This window comes from Pseudophryne corroboree, chromosome 1 (assembly GCF_028390025.1).
Source record: "Pseudophryne corroboree isolate aPseCor3 chromosome 1, aPseCor3.hap2, whole genome shotgun sequence".
NCBI lineage: Eukaryota > Metazoa > Chordata > Amphibia > Anura > Myobatrachidae > Pseudophryne > Pseudophryne corroboree.
In genome coordinates this window covers 40,632,514-40,647,221 of record NC_086444.1, presented here as the reverse complement: position 1 = coordinate 40,647,221, position 14,708 = coordinate 40,632,514, and the positions used below count along the sequence as shown (strand labels likewise).

The following is a 14,708-nucleotide window of genomic DNA, read 5'->3' as shown; positions in this document are numbered from 1 at the left end:
GTTGTATCATTATGCATATATCTGTGATTAGAGTGATTGAAACCATTGAATTATTGGATGTCCAAGTGTATTGTGAGTTGTAGCTAAATTAGATTTTCTTGTAATCTTCAATCTTTGTAATCATTTTCTTCCATTTTCATTATTGTGATTATCCAATTATTGCTGTATAACTAATTACCATTCTTAATCCAGAAGTCCTTGCGGCGTAATAAAGAAACTTCCTGTTGGAGATTGCCGTCATTGAATCACAGTTGTGTATCAATGTATCCTACCTCTCTGCACCAGACACAGCAAAAAAAGGTGCGGGGGCCGGGGGGGCGGGGGGACATCAGGTAAAGGGTCTATCGCTTAGCCACTGAACATCTGTGATACCTCTTCCAACCACTTAGACACTTGCCAACCGCGGGGTGTTACACAGCTGCCTGTATTTATCATCAGTTCACATTTTGTCCCTGATGGGCGCACACAGATGCAGATACATCGTTTGCGTACTTAGGTCATGCTTATACGAACCCTCCAAACCCTGTCCTGTCCCAATTAGCGCATGGGGTTGTATTGCAAAATGCGCCTCAGTTGGTGTGGGGCAGGATATACAGTATATACATATTATTTAGTAAAAGCATTTGCTGTTGAAAAATCAAACACAATTTGCTGTTAGAAAAGGCACAACTTGAGATTCTGTACAACTCGGCATGAGCTGCTCAACAAACTGTAACAATAATCAGACAGAGAAATAATGGTTTCCTCCACAAGATGGCGCTGTAATAGCAAATTTGTTTGCAGTGAGATGCTTTTCCTGTATTACTGGCTACCTGCTAGCTGCAGTAATAATACTTCTGTCAGTCTGGAACTCAGTACACAGGGGCCCTCATTCCGAGTCGTTCGCTCGGTAATTTTCATCGCATCGCAGTGAAATTCCGCTTAGTACGCATGCGCAATAATCGCACTGCGACTGCGCCAAGTAATTTTACAATGAAGATAGTATTTTTACTCACGGCTTTTTCCTCGCTCCGGCGAACGTAGTGTGATTGACAGGAAATGGGTGTTACTGGGCGGAAACACGGCGTTTTCGGGGCGTGTGGATAAAAACGCTACCGTTTCCGGAAAAAACGCAGGAGTGGCCGGAGAAACGGGGGAGTGTCTGGGCGAACGCAGGGTGTGTTTATGACGTCAAACCAGGAACGACAAGCACTGAACTGATCGCAGATGCCGAGTAAGTCTGAAGCTACTCTGAAACTGCTAAGTAGTTTGTAATCGCAATATTGCGAATACATCGGTCGCAATTTTAAGAAGCTAAGATACACTCCCAGTAGGCGTAGGCTTAGCCTGAGCAACTCTGCTAAATTCGCCTTGCGAGCGATCAACTCGGAATGAGGGCCTGGGTGCGGTTACCTGTGTCATCCAGACACATTCCAACCATTACACAATGAATCCCAATGAAATCTTCCTGATCCGAGTGTTTAAGGGCTAATTTGCCAATCCTAAATGGCCCGTTAGTAATTTCCGCCGGTTTAGTTCAGTAGGCTATTTATTGCAGCAGCGATGTTTACATATAATAAAGCAGCAGGAGACATCTGTAGGAGATAAGACTCCTCCCGAAAGCATCAGCGTCCATAGAAGCAGCCTCAGATCACCATCATGACTACTGTTTATGATGTTTGCAGCCCCCGGCTACTAGAATAAGCCTCAGCTTACCGCAGCTTACTCAGACTGACCGGCGGAAATGCTCAGCCGGAGCGAGGAAGTCTGCGTACAAAGACACAGACTCTGGGCTCAATGCGCACTTTTTTGTAGTACGGCCCCGCTGCCACCCCCCAAACACTTTAAGCGGTCATGCAGAAGGATAGAGGCATATGCGCAGTACACATCCTGCACTGATCTCAAGCAGTCAGAGATGTACGCCAACCATAGGGCTACAGTCGATAGTCACACCAAGGGGTATATTTACCTTACCCCAAGATGGCCACTGAGATTTCTACCGAGTAAGTTGCTGGCGCAAACTTGAGACTGTGTATAGTGACATGGCGGGAGGCAGAAGCCTCCTGCTTAGCTTCTATGAGACACCTGTGATTAGACCTACTATGAAGCTGTTCCAGCATCACTACGCCGCTATACATTTGCAGCATGCACTCACTGGCTCGTGAGCTGTGTGAAACACCATTCCACTCCATCACCAGTGCACATGTAACAGTGAGTACGGCTGTACCTGCTATCTGTTAATAAATCAACACCATACATTGGTGTATGCCTATACAACTCTGCAATATCAACACATGTGCGTGTGCGCGCACACACACACACCCACACACACACACACACACACACACACACACACACACACACACACTTACTTTTCTCAGTAATGTCATACCCAATACTCAAACCCAGGACCTCACACAGGGCAGTCAGATACCTTAAGGCCCGTACACACTGGTCGATATATCGGCCGTTCTCTTGAACGGCCGATATATCGCGGGTCCGTCGGCCAGTGTGTACGGCCGATACGTCTGTGAACTCCATCGTTCACAGACGTATCGCGTCGGCCGCGCAGCACAGCCGACGGCCAATATATCTACCGATATATTGGCGCGTCGCTGTGTGTGTACGGGGCGGTCGGCCGACCGCCCGTACACATGCTGCGGCGGCCGGCGGTGATTGACAGGTGAACTGGGCGGGCGTGTGTACACGCCCGCCCAGTTCATGACGTCAGGCCCCGACGGATCGGGCAGTGTGTATGCTGAACACACTGCTCGATCCGTCCATAGATATATCTGCAGATCAATTGATCTGCAGATATATCTGTTAGTGTGTACCCACCTTTACACAGGGACCTATTTGATCCTGCATAGGAAGCTTGGTAACTCTAACTGTACAAAACTAGACATAACTGTCAGTATTATAGTACTGGAGAGGCACAAGGGAGCTGGATATACAAAAGGGGCTTCAGATACACAAGGGAGCTAGAGAGACACTGGGAGACTGGAGAGACACGGGGGGGGGGGGGGGGGTTGGAGAAACAAAAGGGGCTAGATTTGCAGAAATACGGGGAAATGAGGCTGGAGAGACACTGCAGGCTATAGCAGCAGAGACATGGGGGGATTAGGTTGTAGAGACACAAGGGGGGGAGAGGCTGAAGAGAGCTGGGGGGATGTGGCTGAAGAGAGCTGGGGGGATGTGGCTGGAGAGAGCTGGGAAGATGTGGCTGGAGAGAGCTGGGGGGATGTGGCTGGAGAGAGCTGGGGGGATGTGGCTGGAGAGAGCTGGGGGGATGTGGCTGAAGAGAGCTGGGGGGATGTGGCTGAAGAGAGCTGGGGGGATGTGGCTGAAGAGAGCTGGGGGGATGTGGCTGAAGAGAGCTGGGGGGATGTGGCTGAAGAGAGCTGGGGGGATGTGGCTGAAGAGAGCTGGGGGGATGTGGCTGAAGAGAGCTGGGGGGATGTGGCTGAAGAGAGCTGGGGGGATGTGGATGAAGAGAGCTGGGGGGATGTGGTTGAAGAGAGCTGGGGGGATGTGGCTGAAGAGAGCTGGGGGGATGTGGATGAAGAGAGCTGGGGGGATGTGGCTGAAGAGAGCTGGGGGGATGTGGCTGGAGAGAGCTGGGAAGATGTGGCTGAAGAGAGCTGGGGGATGTGGCTGAAGAGAGCTGGGGGATGTGGCTGAAGAGAGCTGGGGGGATGTGGCTGGAGAGAGCTGGGGGGATGTGGCTGAAGAGAGCTGGGGGGATGTGGCTGAAGAGAGCTGGGGGGATGTGGCTGAAGAGAGCTGGGGGGATGTGGCTGAAGAGAGCTGGGGGGATGTGGCTGAAGAGAGCTGGGGGGATGTGGCTGAAGAGAGCTGGGGGGATGTGGCTGAAGAGAGCTGGGGGGATGTGGATGAAGAGAGCTGGGGGGATGTGGCTGAAGAGAGCTGGGGGGATGTGGCTGAAGAGAGCTGGGGGGATGTGGCTGAAGAGAGCTGGGGGGATGTGGCTGAAGAGAGCTGGGGGGATGTGGCTGGAAATTAGCCACAACTGGCAGGATTAGAAGAAAAGGGTCAGGGACAGTAATCTTCATTAAGGCACCAATTCTAAAGAAATACTACTGAAATTAGGAAACGAAGTTCATTAATATAACATTGTTTGATCAGGGAAGTAGACATTTTGCCCTGCACCATGGATTATGTAGTTGAACCTCATCTATATGATGCTGGACTTGGTTATATAATAATACTACACAAACATGCGTCTTCCGGACCACATGATCTCCCATGGGAACACCACGGGAAAAGGGCACCAAGACGTTCCCCATTGGAGAGAAACACCATATAGGTAAGGAAAATTCTCAAGCAACTGGGCTGTATCTGCATACCCTCCAACTGCACCTTTTTAATAGGTACAGTACCTTTTTTTTTTATGGTCTGTACCGATTTTTGGCTCTCCAAACTTCCATTGACAGTATAGGAAAAGGCAGAGCCGGCCCAAGGCATAGGCAAACTAGGCAAATGCCTAGGGCATTTGGTATGCCTAGGGGCACAAGCAGCTTCTGCTGATTACAATGAAATTATACGTTACAGTGTATTCCTGGAAATTACTGTAATGTAGCATTTCGTATGCAGATATATGTCGCACACAGAATATAGGCATGCCGCATTTCATTTTAATCAGCAGAAGCTGCTTGTGCATCCTAGCCACATAGTAATGCAAATAAGATGCATTTTTGTCAAAAAAGGCACCTGACAGTAGTAGAGCTGCCAGCTGACTCACGCCAGGCATCTCCTGCTGCATGGTGTATTGAGGACACATCTGTATCCAAGCAAAGGCAGAGGGCCCAGTGGTAGCGGCCATGTTAGTGCTGTATGCGGGTGGGTTGGTTGTGCAGTAGTGTTCGGCATGTGTGTAAGGGGCATTATGTGTGTCATGTGTATAAATGCTTTAATAATGTGTGGCATATGTGTAAGGGTCACTAAGTGTGTCATTATGTGTATAAGGGCATTAATAATGTGCAGCATATGTGTAAGGGGCATTATGTGACTGCTATGAGTGAGGGGTGATGGTGCTTGGATAGGGGTGCAGGGTCAGAGGTGGAAATAGCGGCGGTGCTAGGTGGCACCAGCCAAAATCTTGCCTAGGGCATCATATTGGTTAGGGTTGGCTCTGGGAAAATGGACATGGCCACGCCCCCTTTACCCATGGCCACGCCCCTTTCTAATTTGTACCGATTTTTATGTGTAAAATGTTGGAGGGTATGTATCTGCCCGGGGCTCAGGGATGAGGGGGGCCCAAAAACATGAGTGTACCGGGCCCCATGATATCTGCTGTTGGATCTGCCCAGTGGCGCACCCGGGGGGGGGGGGGGGGGGTTCCGAGCACCCAGAAACCCCCCTCCACTAAAAAAAAAAATGTTTTTTTTATTTTTTTTTAGCTGCATGAGTATTATTAATGGCTGTCTAGCGTCCTCTGCAGCCTGCTGTCTTCCTGGTGGCACTTGTAAGTGCAATAAAAGTTTACGTTATTTTAATTATAGTACATATATATCCATGTGCATACATATATACATATGTATATACATACATACATATACACACACACACACACACACACACACACACACACACACACACACACACATATGATATATATACATGCGTATATATACGTGTACTGTATGTGTATATATATGTATGCATGTTTAATATGCTATGTATATGTGTATATGTATGTGTGTGTGTGTGTGTGTGTGTGTGTGTGTGTGTGTGTGTGTGTGTGTGTGTGTATATATATATATACACACACACACACACACACACACAGACACACTAGTTTTATGGACCCAGCATATACTGGGTCACCTCAGTCCCCCCCCCCCCCCGTGATTGGCTCCACCCAGTTCTGGAAACCCCCCCCATGCAAATCCTGCGTTTTCCACTGCTGCCTGCATCAGAGCAGCTGCTAAACCTTTTAATTATGTATCCGCAGCACCAGCATTGAAAAGTGCGGAGCATTCACATATTCCGCTCTGCAGCAAAGGATCCTTCCAGTAATTACTTTCTCAGGTGTCCTGCGATAACGCTCATACACGCCGCCGCTATGCGCACTGCACCTCCGCCCCGACCTGCTAACATGAAACCAGACTGATAACCCGGGAAACTCACACAGGTAACAGGCAGAGATGACAGAGGAAGAATTATCCTGTGTACAGTGTAGTGCTAGATAATGTAGAGGAAATAAACGTGTCACGTGACATTCAAAATATATAACTTTATACAGATGTATCAAAGCTGTCACGTGACATACGGAGTGGTCTGGCTCTTAGCCAATCAGCTGGTTGTTCCCATGGTCAGGGCCGGAGCTAGGGTTTTCGTCACCCGGGGCAAGGCAGTAATTTGGCACCCACCACCCTCCGCCCCACCAATTTGGTATCAGGGTTGCTAGCCTAGTGGCACCAACTAAATACCTGCACCCTCTCCCTAATGCCAGTCACCCACTTGCTGTGGTCGGGGGATGGCAGCGACCAGACCATGGTGTATAGTCATACCCCCCTAGTTATGGCCCTGGGTGTATGTGTGCTGTGGGAGGCTGTAACTGACACTGGGTGAGATGACACCCCCTGGACGCCCGGTAGATTGGGGGTGATTAGTGTAAGGGAGCAGGCTGTGTGGGGCAGGAGGGATTTGGGGTGTGTGGCAGGTGCAGGCAGGATCTATACTACATGATACTTAGGGGTACATTTACTAAGCAGTGATAAGAGCGGAGAAGTGAGCCAGCGGAGAAGTTGCCCATGGCAACCAATCAGCACTGAAGTAACATCTATAATTTGCATACTATAAAATGATACAGAGCTGCTGATTGGTTGATGGGGAAACTGGCTCACTTCTCCGCTCTTATCACTGCTTAGTAAATGTACCCCATAGTGCTGACTAGGGAGGCCAATCCCGGGCCGGTTTTCCAATCCCAGGGATCGGGATTGTACTGTACTTCATTAACCCCCATTTCAAGTTCATAATAATAATAAAAATAAAAAAAAATATATTATATATATATATAAACAGTACATACAGCCCAGCACTCTGCTTCAGGGAATAAAGTGCCCCGGTGCCCTCAGTGATGGAAGCAATGGGATAAATAAATGCTGTTTCACTCTGAGTCGTTTAAACATCAAAGATGTCTTGGAAAAATCATGATGTGATTTTTCCAATACACCTTTGATGTTTAAAAGACTCAGAGTGCTGCAGCATTCATTTATTCTATTTATATAGATATATATATAATACTCACTATGGAGTAGAGTGGTCACTGAAGTCCAGATGCAGGTAGCAGAGCAGCGCAGCGTGAGTATCACTCACACACTGACATGTGTCACTCACAGTCCACCTGCTTTAGAGTCCTCTTTACCTTAAAATGATGGCGGGCGGGAGGGCTGGCTGGCAGGCAGGCGCATTGGAGGGCGGATGCGGCAGAAGGAGCGGGCATGGCTGGTAAAGGGCTGTGCAGCGTTACCTCGCTGACGTCACGCCACACACAGCAGGGCAGCCGGGGCCGGGCAGCGTCTGAACCTGAGCTGGGGATTATCTACTCGGGGGCACCAACAGAAATCCTGCCTAGGGCATCAAATTGGTTAGCGCCGGCTCTGGTGGGACCCCTCGTATGTGTTTTATAGAACATGCATGTAAAGATATGCTGGAATAAGACAACAGCCATAGAGGCAGATGCTTGGGCAGATAGACGTAGCGCAGGACAAAGGAGTTTTGTATACATTACAAACCGCGTCAGTCCTACTGTTGTTACTTTGGGAGATAGGAGCGACCTCTGCTCCTATAGGCCCTAAACATTTACCGATACCACTGAAAGATATGGACGATCTCGTTAATTAATGAACGACATAGCGTTCATATCTTTCAGTGTGTAGGCATTAACGATGAACGATCATCGATGGTGCCGGCTCGTTCATACCTGCAAGCAAATATGACAATATCGTCCATATTAGCATGCAGTGCTATAGTGCTGGGTGATGGGGGAGTGAAGAAACTTCACTCCCCCCCTGTCACACCCCACCCCCCTCCGCCACCGGGTTGTCCATCAGCCATGTCGGCCGTTGTGCAGCTCGGCGACCAATCAGGTAATGTGTAGGGCCCATAAGTGTTTACTGTCACCACACAACATCATCATATATTTGTCCCCAATTGTCACCATGCTATAAATAACGACTCCTAAAGCGGCATAGCCAAGGCGCTGTGACCGCACTTATAATAACAGAAAGGCCTTGTTACAGCCATCTCGTATATGAAAAGTGCGTTATCGGCTTGTTTGCAATGTTTACTAACACATGAATATTTAAGCATTTGGCACAAAGCCATAATGTCACTCTAACCTGATGTTAGCAAGATACATTAATTGTCTCTGTATGTCCCAACGCTCACTTACACGCAGCTAATTAGCATAGAGACAATATAAGCAGCATAACAGATGCTGAACACACGCCAGTCTGACATTCACATACCTGCGACTCCAGATAATGTGACTGAACATTGTAATGGAACCTGAGCATAAAATTGTTTGCTTGCATGTATGTGCAGGATAAACTCTACAAATACTAAAACCGATTCTGATGAGGTTTTCATTAAAATGTTCCTTGAGAACCTCAGACTAACACAGGCTATGAATAATCTCGCAATCATGTTAATTTGCTAATTAAAAAAATAAAAAATAAAACAATGTGAGGACATCTTGTGGCCAAAATGTAGAATGCAACTGGCAAGTGTCAACAATAAGCAAGAGAAACTGATTTTCATGGATGCTCCAGGGAGAACCGGCAAAACATATTTGACTAACTTAAGGTGCATAAACACTAGACGACATCGCTCTATGGGCCTAATTCAGACCTGATCTCTCGCTAGGGTTTTTTTTCAGTCCAGTGTTCGCATAGTCACCGCCCACCGGGGAGTGTATTTTAGCTGTGCAAGTGCGTGATCACATATGCAGCTGAGCGGTACAAAAAGAGTTGGTGCAGTTTTTGAGTAGCTTAGGACTTACTCAGCCGCTGCGATCACTTCAGCCTGTCCGGGACCGGAATTGACTTCAGACACCCGCCCTGCAAAGCCTTGTGAACGCCTGCGTTTTTCCAACCACTCCCTGAAAATGGTCAATTGCCACCCACAAACGCCTTCTTCCTGTCAATCACCTTGCAACCGCTCATGCAAATGGATTCTTCGCACAAACCCTTCGCAGTGCAACAAACCGCTTTGTACCCGTGCGACGCGCCTGCACATTACGGTGCATACGCATGCGCAGTTCTGACCTGATCGCAGCGGTGCAAAAAACACTAGTGAATGATCAGGACTGAATTAGGCCCAATGAGCGACGTTGTCTAGTGTATCCACCTCCGTCAACTGCCCGACCGTACACAGTGAGCGATATGACAACAATATAGCTCAGTGACATCACGCCATGCCCGCGCTGTGCAGGCAGCTCTTGGACGACGGTCCAAATAGAGCATGCATGCACCACCCACACCGAGGGTCGTTGACGACCTGCGTTGCCGTGAATCAGTCGTCATTGCCGGCATACACACTTGCCAAGAAAGTGAACGACGTCACTCAGGAGGGATGAAAATGAGCGACGGCGTTCATTTTTTTGACAAGTGTGTATGTACCTTTACTCTTATAACACGAAGTCAAAGGAAAATAGTTGTAGCTGTTACATCATCGGGAATAGCGGCCAAACTTCTGAGCAGAGCCGTAACTACGTGTGTGCCAGGTGTGCCTGGCCCACAGCGCAGTCGCCCTGAGGGCACAACTGCACACATTCCAAGTCAGCAGCTTGTAATGAGTCAAAATGACTCATTACAAGCTGCTGGTATGCGCCGGAGGAGGAGAGGAGCAGCTTCGGGGGCAGCGGATAAGGAAGAGGAGGGAGTGGGAGGAGGGAGCCGAAGCAGCGCTATATAATTGGTAGTGGCGCCGCTGCAGCTGTCCCTCTCCTTTCCACATAGGCAGGCCGCCGCTGTGAATGCTGGGATGCGCTGCCCTCATCCCAGCATTCACAGCGGCGGCGAACAGCCTATATGGAAGGAGAGGGACAGCTGCAGCGGCGCCACTACCAATTACAGTGCGCTGCTGCAGCTCCCAAGTCCCCCTCCCTCCTCCTCCTTCTCCCCTGCCTCCGGAGCTGCCAGCACCGAGGAGCCTGACTGCCTGAGCCAGTGGACAGATAGTAAGTATCATCTATTCTGTCTGTCTATCTATCTATCTATCTATCTATCTATCTATCTATCTATCTATCTATCTATCTATCTATCTATCTTGTCTTCCTAATGTGTAAAAGGGGACGCTGTCTGCCGTAATGTGTAAAAAGGGGGACTGTCTGCCGCAGGGCTGGATCTAGACCTTGTGACGCCCAGGGCGAAAAAAATAGTGGCATGGCTTCATGGAGAAGGAGCGTGGTCCGTTATGCCCCCTGTAGCTGTGTCCTCAGTAGTTGTGCCCCTCAGTACTGTGCCCCCTGTAGCTGTGCCCACAGTAGTATTGCCCCCAGTACTGTGCCCCTTGTAGAGTTGTGCCCCCAGTAGTATTACCCCCAGTACTGTGCCCCCTGCAGAGTTGTGCCCCCTAGTTGCGCCACTTTCAACAACAACAAATAAATAAATAAATAAATAAATACTCACCATCCCCGCTCCTGCTTCCCGACTGCTGCTCCCCTCCATCTCCGGCCGCCGGCGCCGCTCCTCGGATCTATGGGAGAGACATCATGACGTCTCTCCCATTGCACCGCATAGACACTAGAGGTCAATTATGATCTAGCGTCTATGTGCCGATCCCACAATGCAGTGCGGTGCACGATGACTTCATCGTGCACCGCACAGCACCGGGCATCTACACAGCACCGGGTGGCACCAGTAGCGGATCTTACCACGGCGGCGGCGCCATTCGGATGGTTGCGGCGCCCTCCGGAAGGCGGCACCCCGGGCACAAATCCTTCTTGCCCGTAGCAAGATCCGCTACTGGTCAGCCGTAATGTGTAAAAAGGGGACGCTGTCTGCCGTAATGTGTACAAAGGGGACGCTGTCTGCCGTAATGTGTAAAAAGGGGACGCTGTCTGCCGTAATGTGTAAAAGGGGGACTAGCCGCCATAATGTGTAAAAGGGGGACGCTGTCTGCCATAATGTGTAAAAAGGGGGACTGTCTGCCATAATGTGTAAAAAGGGGATGCTGTCTGCCGAAATGTGTACAAAGGGGACGCTATCTGCTGTAATGTGTAAAAAGGGGGAAACTGTCTACCGTAATGTGTAAAAGGGGGACTGGCTGCCATAATGTGTAAAAGGGGGACGCTGTCTGCTGTAATGTGTACAAAGGGGACGCTGTCTGCCGTAATGTGAACAAAGGGGACGCTGTCTGCCGTAATGTGTAAAAGGGGGACTGTCTGCCGTAATGTGTAAAAAGGGGACGCTGTCTGGCGTAATGTGTACAAAGGGGACGCTGTCTGCCGTAATGAGTACAAAGGGGGACGATGTCTGCCGTAATGTGCTAAAAGGGGAAGCTGTCTGCCGTAATGTGTAAAAGGGGGACTGGCTTGCGTAATGTGTAAAAAGGGGGACTGTCTGCCGTAATGTGTAAAAAGGGGATGCTGTCTGACGTAATGTGTACAAAGGGGACGCTGTCTGCCGTAATGTGTAAAAAGGGGGACGCTGTCTGCCGTAATGTGTAAAAGGGGGACTGGCTGCCATAATGTGTAAAAGGGGGACGCTGTCTGCCGTAATGTGTACAAAGGGGACGCTGTCTGCCGTAATGTGTAAAAAGGGGGACACTGTCTGCCATATTGTGTAAAAGGGGGACTGTCTGCCATCATGTGTAAAAAAGGGAACGTTGTCTGCCCTAATGTGTACAAAGGGGACGCTGTCTGCCATAATGAGTAAAAAGAGGGACGCTGTCTGCCGTAATGTGTTAAAAGGGTAAGCTGTCTGCCGTAATGTGTAAAAGGGGGACTGGCTGCCGTATTGTGTAATAAGTGAACACTGACTGCCGTAATGTGTAAAAAGGGGACGGTGTCTGCCATAATGTGTGAAAAGTGGGACTGTCTGCCATAATGTGTGAAAAGGGGACGCTGTCTGATGTAATGTGTTCAAAGGGGGACGCTGTCTGCTGTATTGTGTAAAAAGGGGACACTGACTGACGTGATGTGTAAAAATGGGACGCTGTCTGCCGTAATGTGTAAAAAGGGGATGGTGTCTGACATAATGTGTAAAAAGGGGGACACTGTCTGCCGTAATGTGTAAAAAGGGGGACACTGTCTGCCGTAATGTGTACAAAGGGGGAGGCTGTCTGCCGTATTGTGTAAAAAGGGGACACTGACTGACGTGATGTGTAAAAATGGGACGCTGTCTGCCGTAATGTGTAAAAAGGGGATGGTGTCTGACATAATGTGTAAAAAGGGGGACACTGTCTGCCGTAATGTGTAAAAAAGGGGACACTGACTGCCGTTATGTGTAAAAAGGGACGCTGTCTGCAGTAATGTGTAAAAAAGGGGACGCTGTCTGCCGTAATGTGTAAAAAGGGGACGCTGTCTGTCGTAATGTGTAAAAGGGGCTCTACCTGGTGTAGTGGCGCTACTGTGCTGTATAATTTGAATAATGGAGACTACTGTGCACCGTAATACGAATTAGTATTATTTTGGGGCCACACCGCTTCCCCATGAAGCTACGCCCCTATATATTTTTTGCGCAAGCAGTGATAAAAGTGGAGAAGTGAGCCAATGGCGAAGTTGCCCATGGCAACCAAGCAGCATTGCCGTAATATTTATTATTTGCAGGGCCGTAAATAGGGGGCGGAGGGGGTTAAGGAGGCATGCGCCCCGGGTGCAAGATTTGAGGGGGTGCCAAAGTGTTACAGAGAAGCAGGGTTTTTCTGCTCCAGTGAGACAGCAAACAGCTCCCAGACAATGTATCTGACTCACCTGTCTGCCTCTGACACTGTGCAGGTGATCTCCAGTATCTGGGATCTCTCCTATGTCGGATACTGTCTTAAACTCTCTTCTTTGCCATGCAGTGCTGCGACTTGCGTGTGGTGCACTGTACAGGCTATAGAAGCACACTGTGCTCCCAGTTACCAGTATCAACCTCCGCTTTGCCTCCCAGATGGGGGGATTTGGTGTAGCGCAGTGAAGTAGTGTACCATATAGGGTATGTAGTGTAGTAATGTATTGCAGTATATAGCAGTGACGTACGGTGAGGTCAGTGGCTGGGGAGGCACTGGCAGTTAAACACCCCCACCCCCCCCCCCACCCCGATAGAGGTAAGAAAAAATAAGAATAAAGTGTATCCCCCCCTACATCACTAAAACCAGTACCAGGCAGAACCAGCTAGGGGGAGTAATGCCACAGCAGGGGAGACACTCAGTGTGGGGCCCCCCTGCCATCACATCAATCAGCCCCCAAACCAGTCAGCCCAGGGCTGGAATTCCTCGGAAAATGGGGTCCCGCCTCCCGAGTAACAACCAGCGCTGGGCTGATAGCCCAGTGCTATGCCCCGCACCCCTGGTGGCGGTAGATGTGGGGTTCATTGTATGTTAATACTGTTCTTTACAGGTGGCCTACAGGTCCCAGCCGGCCTGCCCCAGCATGCTGGCCCTTGGAGAACCACAAGTGCCAGCATGCCCGGACATAAAGGGCCCGTGGGCACCTGTAGTCCACCTGTAAAGAAAATATAAAAATAAAAACACTACTGTCTTAAAAAAAAAAGTTTTATTAGTCAGGGTCTTCACCTGGGGGCGGCGGCGTTTAAGCTCTTTTGCATGGCCGCCGCCTTCCCAGGGCTTCCAGCGTCTTCACCTGGTGGGTGGCGGCTGTTAAGCTCTTTTGCATAGCTGCCGACCGTCCAGGACTTCCACGGCGTCTTCTTTTTTTAGGAGCTCTTCACTGCTCCTCCTTTGCCGTCGGACTGACGCCGCTGCCTCGCGCAGACTTATATAAGTCAGCCAGAGGGGCGGGGCGATGACGCGACAAGCCGTGATTGGCTCGCAGCAGCCATCTTGTATTTCAAAAATTACGCTGAGGTGCCTTTTTTTAAAATGGTATCGCTCCACTGCTAAACTCTGCAGAGTGGATCATGCCTGCTGCTAATACTATCACCTCCGCTGCGTCCCGCCGCCCGCACTTCCGCCGCATCCCGGCGCCTGCACCTCCGCCGCCACCGCCGCCCACACCTCCGCCGCATCCCGACACCTGCACCTTCGCCACCACCGACGCCCACACCTCCGCCGTGCCCACACAGTGATGACAGCGGATCCAGTAACGGATTGGGGACATTGTGTGGCATAGTGTGAATTGGGGACACTGTGTGGCATAGTGTGAATTGGGAACACTGTGTGGCATAATGTGAATTGGGGACACTGTGTGGTATAATGTGAATTGGGGGACACCAATTGGAGACATTGCTTGGTATAATGTGAATTGGGGACATTGTTTGGTATAATGTGAATTGGGGACATTGTGAGGCATAATGTGAATTTGGGACACTGTGTGGCATAATGTGAATTGGGGACATTGTGTGGTATAATGTGAATAGGGGACACTGTGTGGTAGAATGTGAATTGGGGACACTGTGGTATAATGTGAATTGAGTACACTGTGTGGCATAATATGAATAGGGGACACTGTGTGGTATAATGTGAATTGGGGACACTGTGTGTGACATAATGTGAATTGGGGACATTGTGTGGTATAATGTGAATAGGGGACACTG

The 14,708-nt window shown here is 49.5% G+C and overlaps 1 protein-coding gene across 1 annotated transcript in view; it reads right to left on the bottom strand.

Moving 5' to 3' along the window:
* Window positions 1–14,708, bottom strand: part of LOXHD1 (lipoxygenase homology PLAT domains 1) — a 391,860-nt gene that overhangs the window by 286,259 nt on the left and 90,893 nt on the right. The window lies entirely within an intron of this gene.